The sequence below is a fragment of the Canis lupus genome, chromosome 10 (genome assembly GCF_011100685.1).
Source record: "Canis lupus familiaris isolate Mischka breed German Shepherd chromosome 10, alternate assembly UU_Cfam_GSD_1.0, whole genome shotgun sequence".
NCBI lineage: Eukaryota > Metazoa > Chordata > Mammalia > Carnivora > Canidae > Canis > Canis lupus.
The window spans coordinates 10649877-10666873 of NC_049231.1; the positions used below are offsets into that span (position 1 = coordinate 10649877).

The 16997-nt window shown below is 39.7% G+C and overlaps 1 long non-coding RNA gene across 1 annotated transcript in view; it reads left to right on the top strand.

The window, feature by feature from the left end:
• Positions 1-16997, top strand: part of LOC111097825 — a 52843-nt gene that overhangs the window by 31812 nt on the left and 4034 nt on the right. The window contains exons 7-8 of the long non-coding RNA XR_005365375.1: positions 6971-7879; positions 16867-16902. This is a non-coding gene — a long non-coding RNA (uncharacterized LOC111097825). The remainder of the gene's footprint in view (positions 1-6970; positions 7880-16866; positions 16903-16997) is intronic.

The following is a 16997-nucleotide window of genomic DNA, read 5'->3' on the forward strand; positions in this document are numbered from 1 at the left end:
TCTAGAGTTTCTGTAGCTTCATTAACGATTTCTAAGTAACCACACCACGATCCTCCTTAACTGTGCTTATGGTCCACCTATTACCTGACACACTGACTGACTTATTTTATTTCAGTACTATGTGGTCTCCTAAAAAGAATTTGATGTTTATAACAAAAGCACAAAGACACAAACTTAAAAAAAAAAAAGAGAGTGAAAGACAGTAGTCAACAAATAAAGGAGAAAGGGAAGATTATGTTCTAAGAGAAAAGCGATAGAAAGAATAACTAAATTTGAAATTCAATTCAATAAACATTTACTGCAGATTATCTCCAAATCTAATTTCTTCACCAGCATTGGACAGATATTAAGAAGGCTGCCATTTACCTGCTGTGACTTTGGGCACAGTTAGTTAACTCTCCATGACTATACTTCTCTATCTAAAAAATGGAGATACCAGTGAGTAGGGGGGAGGAGGATAAAACTTTCCCAGAAATTAGTACAACTTCAAATTATGCCTATTTCTTTCACTCCTAACCTAGTAAAAGTTCCTGAAAGAAAAGTCTGAGAGAGAGGAGAGGGCCAACACTTATTATGCACCTACTATATGTTAGTATTCTACAAGGCAGCTCATTTAACCACTAAAGCTTGTGAGAAAACATTTTAAGATTTATTTATTTTAGAGAGGGAGTGATTGATTGACAGTGAGCACATGTGGGAGGGGCAGAGGGAGAAGGAGAGAGAATCTCAAGCAAACTCCCTGCTGAGCGTGGAACCCAATACAGGGCTCGATCTCACAATACTGAGATCAGGACATGAGCCAAAATCAAGAGTTGGTCACTCAATTGACTGTGCCACCCAGGTGCCCCAAAAAACATTTTTACCAGTATAAAGATGAAGTCTTAGAGATCCCAGAACTTCGATCAGAAGCTTCAAGTGACCTAAAATCTACTCTTATGAAGCATAGCACAGACTGATGCTCTACAGAGTAGGATCCCCACATCAACCTGCTTTAGAATCCCTCAAAATGCTTCTTCCTAGACTCTTCCCTGAGACCTGCTTAATTTCACTCTCTTGATAGTAGCAGAATTTCTTGATGACAGTGGTTTTTAATAAGCCACCCACTGCCGTGATTGTCCTGCACACTCAAGAGCCATTGGTTTATTGGTCAGGAACACGGACTCTGAAATTAGGCCTGGTCCTGGTTTTGCTCTGTTCTAGATATGTGACCTTGGGCATATTGCTTAACCTTTCTGAGATTTTTTTTTTTTACCTCGTTCAAAACATGGAGATAGTAGAAGTTCATAAAGTTACTGCAATGAGGGGGGCCTGGGTGGCTCAGTCGGTTAAGCGGGTGTCTTTGGCTCAGGTCATAATCCCAGGGTCCTGGGATCAAGCTCTGTGACAGGCTCCCTGCTCAGCGGGGAGTCCACTTCACCTTCTCCCTCTGCCCCAACCACACACACCCCTGCTTGTATTCTTGCTCGGTCTCTCTCTCTCTCTCTCTCTCTCAAATAAACAAAATCTTTTAAAAAGTGGGAGGGAGGGGTTAAATGATGATGATGATGAACGAATGCTTCGTGCCAAGTTTAAGGTTTAGAACATGGTAATTATTTTTCCTCCACATAACATTAATTTGATTTATTTTCTGCTTCCTCATTCAACTTCAGGATTCATTAGTTTTTATTTCTTCCCCATCTCTTAACTGAAACAAGCCAAGTAAATATTACCAGTGGCCTCCTTTGCTAAATGCAGTGACCTCTTTTCCAATTTCATGCATCTTTGAATTCATTTTGTCCATTATTTATTTATTAAAATTGTACTATACATCTGTTCTGGGCCAGACACTGGGCCAAGTAGAAAGTATACAACAATGGATATAACAGGTGCCATATCTACCCTCATAGACCCTTCAAGCCTGTGCTGGAAACACTGACTTCAGTAAGTAATCCTATGGTGCTATAAAAGTACAGCTTGTCCTAAAAGAAAATGACAGAAGGGATATTTTGTCAAAGAGGGTCAGGGAAGGTCTGAAACCTGAGAAGGAGCCATGTATGAAAATAATAGTGCTCAGGGCGCCTGGACGGCTCAGTCTATTAAGCATCTGACTCTTGATTTAGGCTTAGGTCATGATCTTAGGGTCCTAAATGGAGTCCCATGTTTGGCTTCATGCTGGGTGGGGACCCTGCTTAAGATTCTCTTTCTCTCATTCCCTCTGCCCCTCCCTCCTGAATGCTCTTTCTAAAAAAAAATAATAATAAATAAATAAATAAATAAATAAATAAATAAATAAATATTCTCACAGAAGGAACAGCAGCATGTGGGAAGACCCTGAGGAAGTAAAAGAACACCCATGTGGCTGGAGAAGAAGGGCAATATGAGGTAAACCAGGTGAACAGGGATGGGCTCACCCTGTAAACCATCATGAAGGAGTGAGCTGAATCCCCAGGGCAACTTGAGGCCATTGGAAGACTTTGAGCCAGAGGAGGATATAATCACTGAGGCTATGATGTGGATGGGTTAGATAGGGGACAGAAGAGAAGATGAAAGAACAGTTGGTTTGGACAGCGTGGATTTGGGTGCTGAGAGTGGAGATAGACACACAAATGGGAGAATTTAAGATAGATTTTCAGTGGAAAATTCAGAAAATCTGATGCTGGATTGAATGTGGAAAATAAAAAAGGAAGAGGCGCCATGAACTCTTCTGAAGCTCAAGGTTGAACAACTGTCAGAATCGTAGAGCCGATTTACCAAGAAGAGGCATGAAATCACCCCCTGGGGGAAGCACCAGGATCTGTACCTTTGTAGAAATCTCCGGTGTGATTCTGACGGCTAGCCCTTGTTGAGAGGAGGCAACCCAGAGAAGCCCTATAGAGAATGGCAGTCAGGTGTAATGGTTCACAATCATATCTTTCTTTGGAGGTGGTTTGTCTTGTTCGAGTCTTGTCACTCCCCAGCTATATTGCTGGGAAAGCTGATTTCTTCACATATAAAATGAAAATAATAATAGAACCTGCCTCAAAGGTGCCATAAAAATGGTTATCCTATAAAACATTTGCAACACTTTGGAGCTACCATTTTTAAATTGGTTGAATAAATCAGGTATGTATTGCCCTGCCCTTTGCTTGATGGATTCACCTCTTTTTCCATGTGATGATTTCCTATATCCCTCCCTAATGGATAGTTTCCCTTGACTCCTCCTCCTACCACCCCTGACCCCAGCTGATCATCTAGGCCATTTCTCCTGCTTGCACAATTGTAGGCCTTAACACACATTAGAGTTATACTTCTTTGTCTTCTGAATAAGACTTAGGAATCCTGGAAGTAGCTGGCCTTAGCTTACACACATTAATATCCATAGAAATTAGTCTGATGTCATGGCTCGAAGCCCAGAATGAGTTAGCTGGATTTAAATGATTTTAGCTAAATTAAAAGCAGGATAAAAAAAAAAAAAAAAAGCAGGATAGTCTTAGGAAATGCATCTCACAAACCAAGTCTCTTATTTAATTGTAGGGTATCATATGGATGCAGACACAGCAAGTTACACCCAAAGGATATAAAAAATTCACCCTAAGTGTCTATTTAGGCCCAGCCTTGAGCTTAAACCAGTCATGCCAAACATAACACCTTTCTTATCTACCTCTCACCTCTGCTTTGTTCTTCCTGAGCAATGTGGGGCCCATGCCTTTCTGTGGAACAGAAGAAAGGGGAAGGGGAGTGCGGAGGAAGACACACTCCTACAACTTGACAAAACTTTCCTTCACCCCTTAATGAGGAAAAGAAGGTAGAGCAAGCTGCTACTGTATGCACCAGAACAGGCGCACTCAGGGGCCTTTGAGTCCTTTCTTCCCGGGTGGTCTGGTGTAGACAGTCCACACATCAGTGGGCAGATAGCAACGTTAGTAGAGTAGCAAACGACCCTGGAACAACCTTCAGGGTAGGATCTGTGGTTTTTGCCATGCTCTTGTTGGGAAGCACAGCTTGGGCTCTTTCACGTTAATGCTTCTGGAGTCTTCATGCCCCAGAGAGTAGGTGTGACATACTGGTTGTGCATTTTAAACCAAAACAATTTCAGAATCTGGTTTCTCTCATGCTAAGGTTGCTAAAGCCTTCTATCTCCAGAAAGCCTGGGGGAGGTACTAGTCATGCCTTTCAAACCACAATAATTTGATGGAGGGTTTGAATTCCTAAGGGAAAAGATGAAAGAGCGTTTCACTCTACCTTGCAGTCTCAAGGCAAATGGGCAAAGCAGGAGGCAGTTTGACATGTACGAGCCGCCAGTTCTGGGAGCCAAACAGACCTGTGTCCAAATCCTGACTCATTCACTTTTTAGTTTTGTGTTCGGTAGAGTGGTTAATACTAAGACTAATACTTACACTTGAATGTGTTTGCCACATCACACACAGTGTTCTGTGCTTTATATACAGTGACTTAATCTTAAGAAAAATAAAACCCACGAGGAAGACACTACTATCATATTTTCCAGTGAAGGAAACTGAGGCACAGAAAGGTTTAGTTAACAAGTACAAGCTGGTTAACAGCAGAGCCAAAGATTCAAACCCAGGCAGTGTAGCTCTAAGCCCATGGAGTCTGGCTCCAGATACCTAGGCCTATATCCACTGTCTTCACCTGCCTTCATGTGCCTCAGGCACACATCATCTGACTCTCAGAATCTGAGTTTCCTCATCTGTAAAAGTTGGTCCTATGAGCCAACCTCAGTGAGGCCTAAGACAAGGTAAGTAGAACCCTAGACACCAAAGGGTCACCCATACTAGGTCAAGTGCCTTTCATTTCCAACTGGTTCATAGTGTGTTATCAGAATTTTAGGTAAATTCTAATAAAATTCAGCATCTAGAGAGCCTATGGACACCAAGTGTAATGGCTGGAATGGACAGATTGGAGGCTTAAAATTCGAGTTTCCCCAAACTCAAATTGCTTCAAAAGGCAGTGAGCCCCTGAAGCCAGGGGCTGTCTCACTATGTGTAAATGAACTGTGGCTTTTACTGACAGAAGCCCACCAATAGGTAACGACCAGCAGGGGGTACAAGTCAAAAGTTTGATGAGCCCAGAGGAGACCAATTACTTGGCTGGGCGGGGGGAGAGCACTGAGAAAAGTCCTTGAAGCATGATCAGAACATTTCCAGAAAGAGAAGAGGAAAGGCCAATGTCAAGAGAGGAATTTGCATGATCAAAGGCACCGAGGCGTGAGAACTCCCTTCACACAGGGTTAGTGAAAGGGGAGCGGGCTCTGAACAACAGCAAGACTGAAGGAGGTGTGGGAAGCTGTCTAAGAAGAAGCTCTGCAGGCCTTGAATGTCACATTTAAAAGGAAAGGACATCCTTGGACCTGTGCTTTAGTGCGAGACAATTTGTGTGCTGTTCTGTGTGTGGATTAAAGTGAAGAGCCTAGGTATTCAGGGAGACCAATTTTGAGGGAGAGAGTATAGGGGAACATTTGGTTTTCTTTTTCACCAACATAATCAAGATACACACCAAAATACATCAATATATTAAAATCTTTAAAAGGGAAGGGCCAAAAGTTATTTGCCACTGGACTGAAAATAGAAATACGCCATTACAGCCACTAAGGAAGATCAAACCAAAAAAATTGTAGTTGTTAGAAACTACCACATAAAATTGCAGATGTGCGAAGACATGCCATTGTAGAATTACGCACATATTTCCACCGGAGAACGGAACCTGGACAGAGCATGTGAAGTAAGCAAAGTAGTAAACAAAATGTTCAAAGCTCAAGAAGTGCTTTATTTTTCACCAAGTAGGGCCAATGTTGTTTTCTTTGAAATCAGCTTTCATATGCCTTGAAGAGAAGCTGATAGAGTGCTGTGGAAAACTCGACTTCTGAAATCACGATGAAAACTGCAACTCGACATGAGCAACCTGGTACTATGTCAGAGCGACAGGTTCTTGAACTTTTGACCCACACACCCAAAAAAAGTAGACTGAAAGAATGTTTCAGAAGAGTCAAGTGAGAGTGAGAGTAGTAGAAAAGGGCATGCGGGGATGGGTGCTGGGCCGTCGAATGCGGTTGTCCACACTGGCCAATCGTCCTCCCACAAAATCCCAAACTTAAATACTATTTCTTCAAGGTCCTCCCCTTTTTAAGCGATAGGCTCCCTATTAAATGTCTTTCCCCAAATTCATCATCCTCACTACTTGTGTGGGTAATTAGTCTAAATGTTTTTTCTCAAACATGGCCTTTTAACCCTTCTTTAAATATTTTATGTATGCATACTTTATTTTATCAATTTAACTGCAAACATTTTTAATATGGGAGTATTTGGGTAGCTTTCTGTAATTTTATCATCATGGCTTGCATGGAATGTAAAAACAAACAAGAGAACAATATTCGCAACAATAGCTAAGACCTGTTGAACGCTAACCATGTGCTCAGCATTGTTGCTGGAGCTGTTCATGTATTAACTCACTTAATCATCACAACAAGTACCTGAAGTAGATACTGTCACTGCCCCCAATTTACACCTGAAAAACCTGAGCCATGAGAAGGTTAATTATCTTTATCACACTCCCATAGCCAGTAAATGTATGATCCCAGGCAGTCAGACACCGGAACTGTGCTTCAACATACCCTACAATACTTTTTTAAATTTAAATTCAAAAAGGAAAACAGGAAAAAAAATGAAAATCAGAGGTCCTAGCTAGGAACTACAGATAAGACGGGAGGATCAAGTAAGGGCTGGCTTTTTTTAAATGTGGGAAACGATCTTTCTATGCAGGATTTTGTGGCCCATTCTGATACAGGGTCATCTTTGACATCAAAACTAAAGGCAACGTGATTCCTCAGAGCTCTGCCTCCACGGCGATGCCTCTATCCTCATGTGCTGCCACTTACTGGGATCTAAAGATAAATGTGAATCAATTAGAGACAGTGTTAGTGGGCAAAAAAGCAGCATCCCAAAAGAAAACATATCCATTCCTTACTGAAACAGTGACCTCTTCTCTTACTTTCTAGTTAGCTGATAGCTGTGATTGGCCATTGAGAAGAGGGAGGAGTAATGACTTCAATGACCCCAGAAGATTCCAGAGCAGAGAACAGCAGCAGTCTGGCTTTGTTCTTTGGTACCAAGTGCCCCCGTCAACCACTGCAGTAAGTACTCGTCTGCCTTTGGGCCCTATTAGCCCACACAGTAAACCCCGCTGGAAAGTAGGGCTGAGCTGTGAGTGCTATTGGTACTGTCTCCATTCTATGCTGGTTCTTTTAGACTTTGTGTTTCTATGGGGTCTACTCGTTGGTTTCCACTTTGATTTCTCCAATATTGAAGATATATTATATTGGCTTCTCTCCAGCTCTCAGAATGCTCTCTTCTTTAGTTCTATTCCTATGATCACTTGCTGTCCACTTGGCCAGCTACCCATATTGTCATGAAAGGAGAGTGTCACAGTAGGTAATATCACATCAGACTACAAACCTGGTACAAACTGGACCTTTAACTCATTCTTACCCTTCCCATACCCATCACATACTGTATCACATGCAAGGCTTATTCTGGGCATGACTGGGGGTAGGAAGATTGTTATGCATCTGATGTCCTCTCCAGTAGGCCTTCGGTAATGACATGAAAAATGTCACACCAGATCATTGACAGTCTTCAAAGATGGCTACAACAATTCTTCCAATTCTTATGCACCTGCCCCTTTGTGATGTAATCTTGTCACTACTCCCATCAAGACACAGAGGCTATTTCCCCTCCCCTAGACTCTATGCCAGCCCCGCAACTTCACTTAAACAGAAGGGGCATCAGATGACTTCAGGCTTTAAAAGGCCTTTCAGCTTTTGCTCTCAGGCCCTTGCTGCCCTAAGAGCACCACGTAAGGAATCCTGGGCCAGCCTCCATGAGAAGACACCAATCCCAGCCGGCAGGTAAACCCAACCTCAAGGCATGGGAAGGAGGCCTTCCAGCCTCTCTTGTGCTGCTAGATGCCTGTGGCCAGATCAGGGACCCCAGGCAGGCCAGCAAAAGAGTCACCAAGCTGAGCCCTGCCCAAACTTCTAGAACACAGCAATTTATGGGCAGAAAAAATAAGTTTTGGCAAAGTTTGCTATGAAGGAACGGCTAATTGATAAAAACTCGAAATGAAAATTGAGACAAGAAACAAATACCTCTTATATTACCATGATACAGCATACTATCTTTTAAACAATCACCACTAAAGTTTTGTATATTGTCTAACTACCCTCCCACTATTACTCCCCCTACACACAACACACACACACACACACACACACACACACTTCAATCTCCCACCTGCCCTGTTCATATACTCTTTTGGGCATTTCATTTCCCAGTGTCCGTGTTTCTGTATTGCCAGCTCAGTTTTTTTAAATTATCCATATTCCCATAGATTCAGATCCTCCAGTCTATGAAGAGTACCTATCGTATACTATGTATCAGAAACTGTTCTTCACCATCACATTACCAGGCACAGCCATCATTATTCTGCTCATTTTATATATGAGAAAGCTGAGAGCCAGTAGGTTAAGTCTCCTCAAAGTCACACAGAGCTAATCACAGGTAAGGAGCTAAGATTTGAATCCAGGTAGGAAGGCCCAAGTCAATGCTCTTAAGATCTACACTGTGCTGCACTACACTTTCTAGTGGCCCCCAGGCACTCCAAGCCTTACATGTTCAAAACAAAAATCACTCTTCTCTCACAGACCCCATATTCTTCATATTCCCTACTTTGATAAGGATTACCATTTACTTACATGCCCAAAGAAACCTCCCCCATTTTTGAGAAGAAACCACATTGTATGGAATCATGCTTTCTTATCCATCTCCTTACCATCATCACCTTCCACCAGGAGACCATGGCCTTGATCTTACACAAATGCAAATAGTCTTGTTGCTCGCATCCTTACCTGTGATTGGATGGGTGAGCCATTCTTCCTTTTCCTTTTTCTTTTCCACCAATCCATGTCTACATCACTACTAAGAATATACATTCAGAGGGGTAGCCTACCTTGAGAGGTGCAAGATAATGAGCCACAGTGGTATGATTATGTGTGTAACTGTGTGTTTGCAGGAGGTATTACTTGAAGACAGGGTAACCAACTCATTCCAGTTAGCCCCAGACTTTTCCTATTTTAGCACTGGAAATCCAACATCTCAGGAAACTGTTCGTTCCCTAGTGTGCAAACCAGAACAACTGGTCACCCTTCTTGAGGGAGCTGTTTAACTAAGTGATTGAATAGAGGAGGCTATGCTTACATCGTTTCCAGTGAAGCCAGCTAGAGTCACAGCTTTTCTCTTCTTTTCACAAAATTAACCAGAAAGACAGGAGATGATCATACCACCAATTTCATAAACTCTCATTTAGATCAACAAACCAACAGCTTTTGAAACAGAGGACTGTCCCTTCCTTCTTAAAATATTTTCTTCACTTGGTTTCCAGTGAAAGCAAGAGGAGAGAGTGTGAGAGGACTCTCCTAGTTTCTTCTAGCTTAACTTCTTAATCTCCTTTAATGATTCCTCTCCCACTATCTTACTCTGGAAAGCCCCAAGTTTCTAAGTTTGGCCCTATGATTTTCTCTATTGGTATCTATCAGATAGGTGACCTTATCTAGTGAACCTTCAAGTTCACAATCAATTTCAGGGTAGATATAGAGTCAAAGAAAGATCAAAATGTCACCTCTGTTATTAGTTTTTGAAATATTTTATATTGCAGAACATAAAGGAAAGAAAGATCAATTCTGTGTTACAACCATTGCATATGGTAGTCCTTGTCCTTCTGCCTGGAACTCCGTAGAACTATTTTTGCCCTGAGTCACAGGGTAACTAGACTTGCTAATATTTTGCTATCTCACTCAGTCGTAGGAACATTTGGATAACCACAGGCCTCTCCCAGTGCAAACTACATCTTGAAAAACTCACAGCATGGAAGATTAGAAAATTTATATTCTCTGAAGGCAGACATCCCAAACAGATACAAGAAAATTAGTGAAACTTGGTTCTTTCTCCCAAACTCACCAGTTATGTCAAACCTCCTCCTGGGGAAGAGGGACTCCGAAAACAGTGAAAAGTCAGGACTGTAACACTGATGGAGGCTCCTCATAGGAACATAGACATTGGGGAATGTGTTCTTCCTATAATAAATATGTTTGTGCTAATACCTTTCCATTATATCTCCAGCTTCCATCTCTCCCCTGAGCTTATATATCCACCTGCCTCTTCAGCTTCTCTGCTTGGAAGTCTAATAGACATTTCAAACTCAACATATCTAGTAGAGAATTTGATTCCCCCCCCCCACTATCTTCCTCATTTCTGTATTGTTTGCTAGGTTTTCTAGAGTAACGTTGCTGCCCCAGTGAAATACCACAGGCCGGGAGGCTTAAACAACAGAAATTTGTTTTCTCACAGTTCTGGAGACTAGCAGTCTAAGATCAAAGTGCCAGTATGGTTGGTTTCTCCTGAGATCCATCTTGGCTTTTAAGTGACCACCTTCTTGCTGTTGTCTTACACACCTTTTTCTCTATGTACATACATCCTTCATCTTCCTCCCCTTATAAGGACACAAGACCTGTTGGATTACAGCCTTATTTTTATTTTTTTTTTTAAGATTTTACTTATTTATTCATGAGAGACACACACGGGGAGAGAAGCAGGCTCCACACAGGGAGCCTGATGTGGGACTCCAACCTGGGACTTCAGGATCACGCCCTGAGCCGAAGGCAGGCGTTTAACCGCTGAGCCACTCAGGTATCCCAGCCCCACTTTTTTGACTTAATTTAACCTTAACTTCCTCCTTCAAGCCCCTGTCTCCAAACGCAGTCAAATTGGGATTTGGGTTTCAACACAAGAAGTGGGGTTGAGGAAAGATACAACTCAGCCCGTGACTGATCGTTCCACAGTGCCTTCCATTTCAGGAAGTGGCACCACCATTGACCAGTTGCTTCGGCCAAAACCTAAAGAATCATGTAGGATATCTCCTCCCCTCATACCCTACACCCAGGTCATTAGCAAGTTATGGCAACTCTACCAATTCCACATCCCACCACTTCCACTACAAACTGTCAGGTTCAACCATCATTTTATGCCTGCTTTACTGCAACAGTCTTCTAACTGGTTTTATTGCTTCCTTTCTTGCTCTGCTACAGTCTGTCTTCCATATATCCACCAGAAGTAGGTTTAAAAGTAAGTTAGATATCATTACCTCCCTGATTTCAACACACCCAAATGGCTTCTCATTATATTTAGAACAAAACCCAACTGCAGTTTATGACCCACCATCATCACCCCCTGCTAACCTCTCTGTCCTTATTGCAGATCACCATGCCCTTGTCATTCACTTAACTCCAGTCATTTTGGCTTCCTTGATTTTCTCAAACCAGGCAAAGCTCAATTCTGTGTCATAACCAACATCCACAGTGGTGCTAGTCCTTCTGCTTGAAACTCTGTAGAACTCTTTTTATTTTATGTATGTCTCTGCTCAAATATGACTTCCTTCATAAAATCTTCCCTGACCTTCCTATTTAAAATACACCCACCTCCATCCTAATGACTCCCTTACCCTCCTTTACTTTTCTTCAAAGCATTTACAACAGTCTGAAACTATATTGTATTTTTATTTATTTTTTTTATTGTTAGTCTTTTCTACTAGACTAGCTTCATGATGGATTCTTTTTCTCTGCTATACCACCAGCACTGAGAAGAGTCTTAGACATAAAATGAACACTCAGCAAATATTAGTTCAGCAATAATAATTTATGCAATTTAAATCTTTCTACTTTGAAATTTTTGTCATGCCACTTCCTTTCTTAAGCCCTCCAGTGACTTCTTATTGCTCTCTGGGTAAAATCCAAGTATCCTGCATGGTGTATAAGGCCCTTTCAGGTGCACTTCTAGTTACTCTCAACTGCTCTTAACAAATTTCAAAGGCCAGAATTGTGCCTGTTTATTTTGGAATCCTTGGTCTCCAGCAGGGTACCAGGCACAAAATGGCTACAAAGCAATCAAGTGTCAGGAATTACTATATAAATCAGAGTGCATAGAAAGTCTTGATTTTACTAGTTGGTTACTATGTTGATAAAATGGTGGCAATAAAATCAGCCCTACCTATCTTACAGGTTTATATTTTTAATCAAATTAAGTTAATATTTATAAAGCGATTACTATGTTCTTGGCACTCTCCCATGTGCTAGGAATACATTAGTGATGATTCCAGCCTTCGTGGAACTCATGCTATATTAAAGACGTTTAACTAAATACAGAAACACATATTAAGTACAATTGAGAGAACTAAATCAACAAAAGATGGTGAAGAGTATCTGGTTCATACGAACATCTTGTATTTCGTAGTCAGACAAAGCCTCATGGAGACGATGAGATGTGAACAGACTCAGAGGGGTTGAAGGAACAAGCCATGTGGCTATCTGGGGGAAGAACATTTCCGTGAGAGGTTACAAGTACAAAGGCCCTGAGGCAAAAGCACGTCTATAGTGTGTAAGGCCATATTCTGATATTTTGGGTCATAAAAATAAGTCTCAGTAAATTTAAAAGGATTCAAATTGTACAAAGTATACTCTTAGACCATAATGGGAATAAATAAATTTAATAAATAAAGATAAATAACAGAAAGTATCTGTGGATAATCCCTAAGTATTTGAAAACTAATACTTCTAAACAACCCATAAATCAAAGAAGAAATCAAAATGGAATTTAGAAAGTATTTTAAATGGAATGAAACTGAAAATACAAAATACCAAAATTTGTAAGATGCAGTTAAGTTTAGAGAACTAAAATATGTATATCAGAGAAGAACAAAGTTTTGAAATTAACAATTTCAGCTTCTATCTTAAGAAACTGGAAAACAAAGAGCAAATAAAACCCAAGACAAGGAGAAGAAAGTAAATGATAAAGATCAGAGCAAAAAATAATGAAAGAGAAAACAGAAAAATAGAGAAAAATCAATTAAATAAAAAAATGGCTCTTGAGAAAAATCAATAAAACTGATAAACCCCTCATAAGAAAGATCATAAAAAGAGGACAGATACAAACTACCAACATCAGGAATAAGAGAAGTGACAATACAAATTCTACTAATAAAGAGAAAAATAGGGGCGCCTGGGTGGCTCAGGCAGTTAAGTGTCTGACTCTTGCTTTCAGCTCAGGTCATGATCTCAGGGTCGTGAGATGGAGTCCAGCATCGGGCTCCTCACTGGCCGTGAAGCCCGCTTAAAATTGCCTCTCTTCCTCTCTCTCTTCCCTCTCCTGCTTACACATCCACACGCTTGAAAGAAAGAAAGATTATTAATAACTTTATGCCAATACACTCAACAACTTTAATAAAATGCAAAAAGGTGCTGAATAGCATGAGCTACTTTAGCTCATTCTGAAGGGAAGAGGTAGATTTTGAATATTCCTCTATCTATTAAGAAATTAAATCTACTTTTAAACTGCAATCTGTTAAAGAAGTTGAATGAAAATCCTTTCCACAAAGAAAATTCACTGGTGAATTTTCAATTCCAATGAGAGAAGAGGCCATCGCAGGGTTTTGAGCAGAAGAGTGATACACCATCATTGACTGTGTTTTAACAGTCTATTTTGATGAGAACATATTTTAATAAAATAAGGTAAGAATCAGGGAGACCAAATAATAATATGGAAAGCAAAGTATTTTGTAAATTATAAACAAGTCAATATGAATAATCAGTACTGCAATAAGAGTCATTTTCTTAGTATGCCATTTCTGATAAGATACTCTACACAGGCCTCTTACAAATAAGTCTTTTGATAAAATACATTTTGGCAGGGAGGGCTCTCAGAAAAATGTGGGGAATGCTGCTTGGATGTGTACTGAAGTACAATGGAGCTAATCAAAACAAAACGTCATGCTTACTGATAGGACCCTAGAATAAATTGTTATTTTTTTAATGTGAGGTGCTTGGTCTTGGCTTATGATGCCAGAAATACACAATATTTAACATTATTCCAAAGAACTAGTCTCCCTTAAACCACCTACCTACAGTCATTGTTCCTCTGACTGATGATCAGAGACCCCTTGTAGGATTTAATTCCAACTTGTGCCAGAATAATCCAGAAGAGGCTCCATCTACATCTACAAAAGCTCCCAGGGCCTAAAGATATTGGATATGATATTTATCTACAATGGCCAGAGATAATTTAAACCTTTCAGGAAGTAGAGAACCAGAAAGACTAAGAAAATAGAGCCAAGGCTACAACCAGGTAACTGGAACCAGAAATCAAGTTCAAGACCTGAAGCACCAGTGGGTAACAAGCTCATGTCGAGGAGAAGTTGGAACCAGGATTGTGTTCATGGGTAAGGTTGTGAATATGGAATATGCAACAGTTTCTTTTACAAAGAATCTGGAATAGGTTTGAGGGTGGGGGGGGGGTCATTTGTACCAAGTGGCTAAAAAATGTATATAATCCAACACATGCCTAATTTAGTGCTCTACAACATAATGATTTAATTTAACACTCTTAAAAGACAATGCAATGACAAGAGTATCTGGCTCCTTGGTGGGTGGACAGGGATGATTTTTTGGGAGGAAAATAAGTACCCTGTAGAGAATTACCAACCCCATCCACATATAAAGTCAATTCTGCTGACACATAAATGTTTTTCACAGGTAGACACTGCAGTTTCTATTTAGCACATGGGCCTTCCACCTGGGGAAGTCCAGCTTGGCGATGACATTTCGGTCCAGCTCACAAAGTTTACCTATTGGCTGCTGTGTGCTTTATAGCGATGTTTTCTAAAGCTAAGAATTATTTGGAAAACAAAAGTGATGAGCCAACTAACCCACATATGTCATATTGAAATCTTAGGAGGAAATTCTGCCTACAAGACACATACATAGACACACACCAGTTTTTAATATTTGAGTTTCACCAAGCTCTATTAAATGGCTTCAGAATGTTTGAAACTTATCAAAAATTTCTGAGAAATCTTTATTTCAATATTTTTCCGACAAATATTTTTTTTTTATTCATTTATATACTCATTCAATAAACACACATTGAAGTCCATCCTCAAGAGTTAGCACTCCGTTTATAATGATGAAAAGCAAAGGTTCCTAAACTCAAGGACTTCGGTTTAGTGAAGGACAGAAGAGTATGCAAGTAGCTACAACTCAAGGAGACAAGCTGATCAGAGAAATATAAACGAGTACCTTAAGGTTAAAGAGAAGGAAGTGACTAACTGCCAGTGTCTTAGAAGACCTATACAGAGTTACCTAATGACCTGGATCTTGATGGATTGGAAAGATTTTATGAAAGGGAGAAACAGAAAGAGCAACAGAAGGGACAAAGCCTGGAGGTATTTAAGATCACAGTAAGCCTTCTGCCACCTTGAAGAGGTCTTCTACCTTTTGGTTCCCTCAGTATCTAGCACCTAACCAGTAATGAATTGTAACCTGTAGACCTTGTGGCTGTGGCTGAAAATGATGTATTCATTTTATGCTTATTATGAAATCATGATAGTGATGATAATACTAATAATGACAAAATAGGATCTTGCTATGGAGCCCGACCAAAGTGTCCATGTGGTTGTGCTAACCAATTACTTACCATAGTAATAAACCTGCTTGCATTTTCCATTTCTAAATCTTTCATTATACTCTGATAAGTACTAACATGGATTATGGTTATTTGTTGAGTCTGAAAGATTAAAACTTTTATTCTTTGACTATTATAAAGACACTAGCCCTTCCAAAATAAATCTGCATATTCTAAATAATTTCTGTCAAAATTCCGATAATACATGCACACACACACAACTAAATTATACTAAAATAAATCTGGAAAGTAATAGAAATGAGATAATAAAACTAGTACAAAAACTAAGATTGGACTAATCTTGTCAGATATAATCTATTACAATATGTAGTATAGCCTCTGAAAAAATATGCATTACTGGGTTAAGTGTAAGCAGAATGTATGGCTCAGAACTAGAACCTATTATATATAGCACCATGGTATTCGATAAAGGAGACACCATTATTCAATGAGCAAGTGAAGCTTTAGTCAATAGTGCTGTCTGAGTGATCAGTTAGCAATTTGAGAGAAAAAATCTGTTTAGAACCTCATTTCATCTCACACACCACAACAAATTTTATTTTTTTTTAATTTTTATTTATTTATGATAGTCACACAGAGAGACAGAGAGAGGCAGAGACATAGGCAGAGGGAGAAGCAGGCTCCATGTACTGGGAGCCCGACGTGGGATTCGATCCCAGGTCTCCAGGATCGCGCCCTGGGCCAAAGGCAGGCGCTAAACCGCTGCGCCACCCAGGGATCCCTACAACAAATTTTAGATAAATTAAGTAAACATGAAAAATCAACAGAAATTAGTTGAAAAAAAGTAAAATGAATATCAAATGTCTGGAAGCAAAAAAGGATTTACTAAGTTTAGAAATGATTAAAGACATAAGGGGAAAAATGAAAGATCACACTATATGAAAATATAAAACTTCAATACAGAAACAGAAAAATCATGAGATTAGGATCAAATTATAGGAACGTCTGCTGAAAAATATTAAAACATTAATATCTTACTGTATCAGGAGCTTATATTACTTGACCAAAAATTCCACAGAAGTAAAGGGAGGAGGGAGATACAAATAAATGTAAATGTATCAGGAGCTTATATTACTTGACCAAAAACTCCACAGAAGTAAAAGGGGGAGGGAGATACAAATAAATGCAAAATTAAGTAAAAGTGAAAGGGAAATTGAAAACAATTATATTATTTAATTATAACTAATCAATAAACGTATACAACTTATATTCATCATTCATAATAGCAACAAAATAAAACAGCACAGATATCACTGTTTTGCTGATACTATTCAATAGTATTTTTTGTAACTAATCATATTTAACACAGATGCAGAGATGGTACAGTGGAGAATCCTGATGCTTGGTAAGGGCACTGTCACTACTTTTATCTTCTTGATTTTTTAAAAATGTCTTTAATAATGTATTATATTTATAATAAAAAATAAAAAGTAGCACATG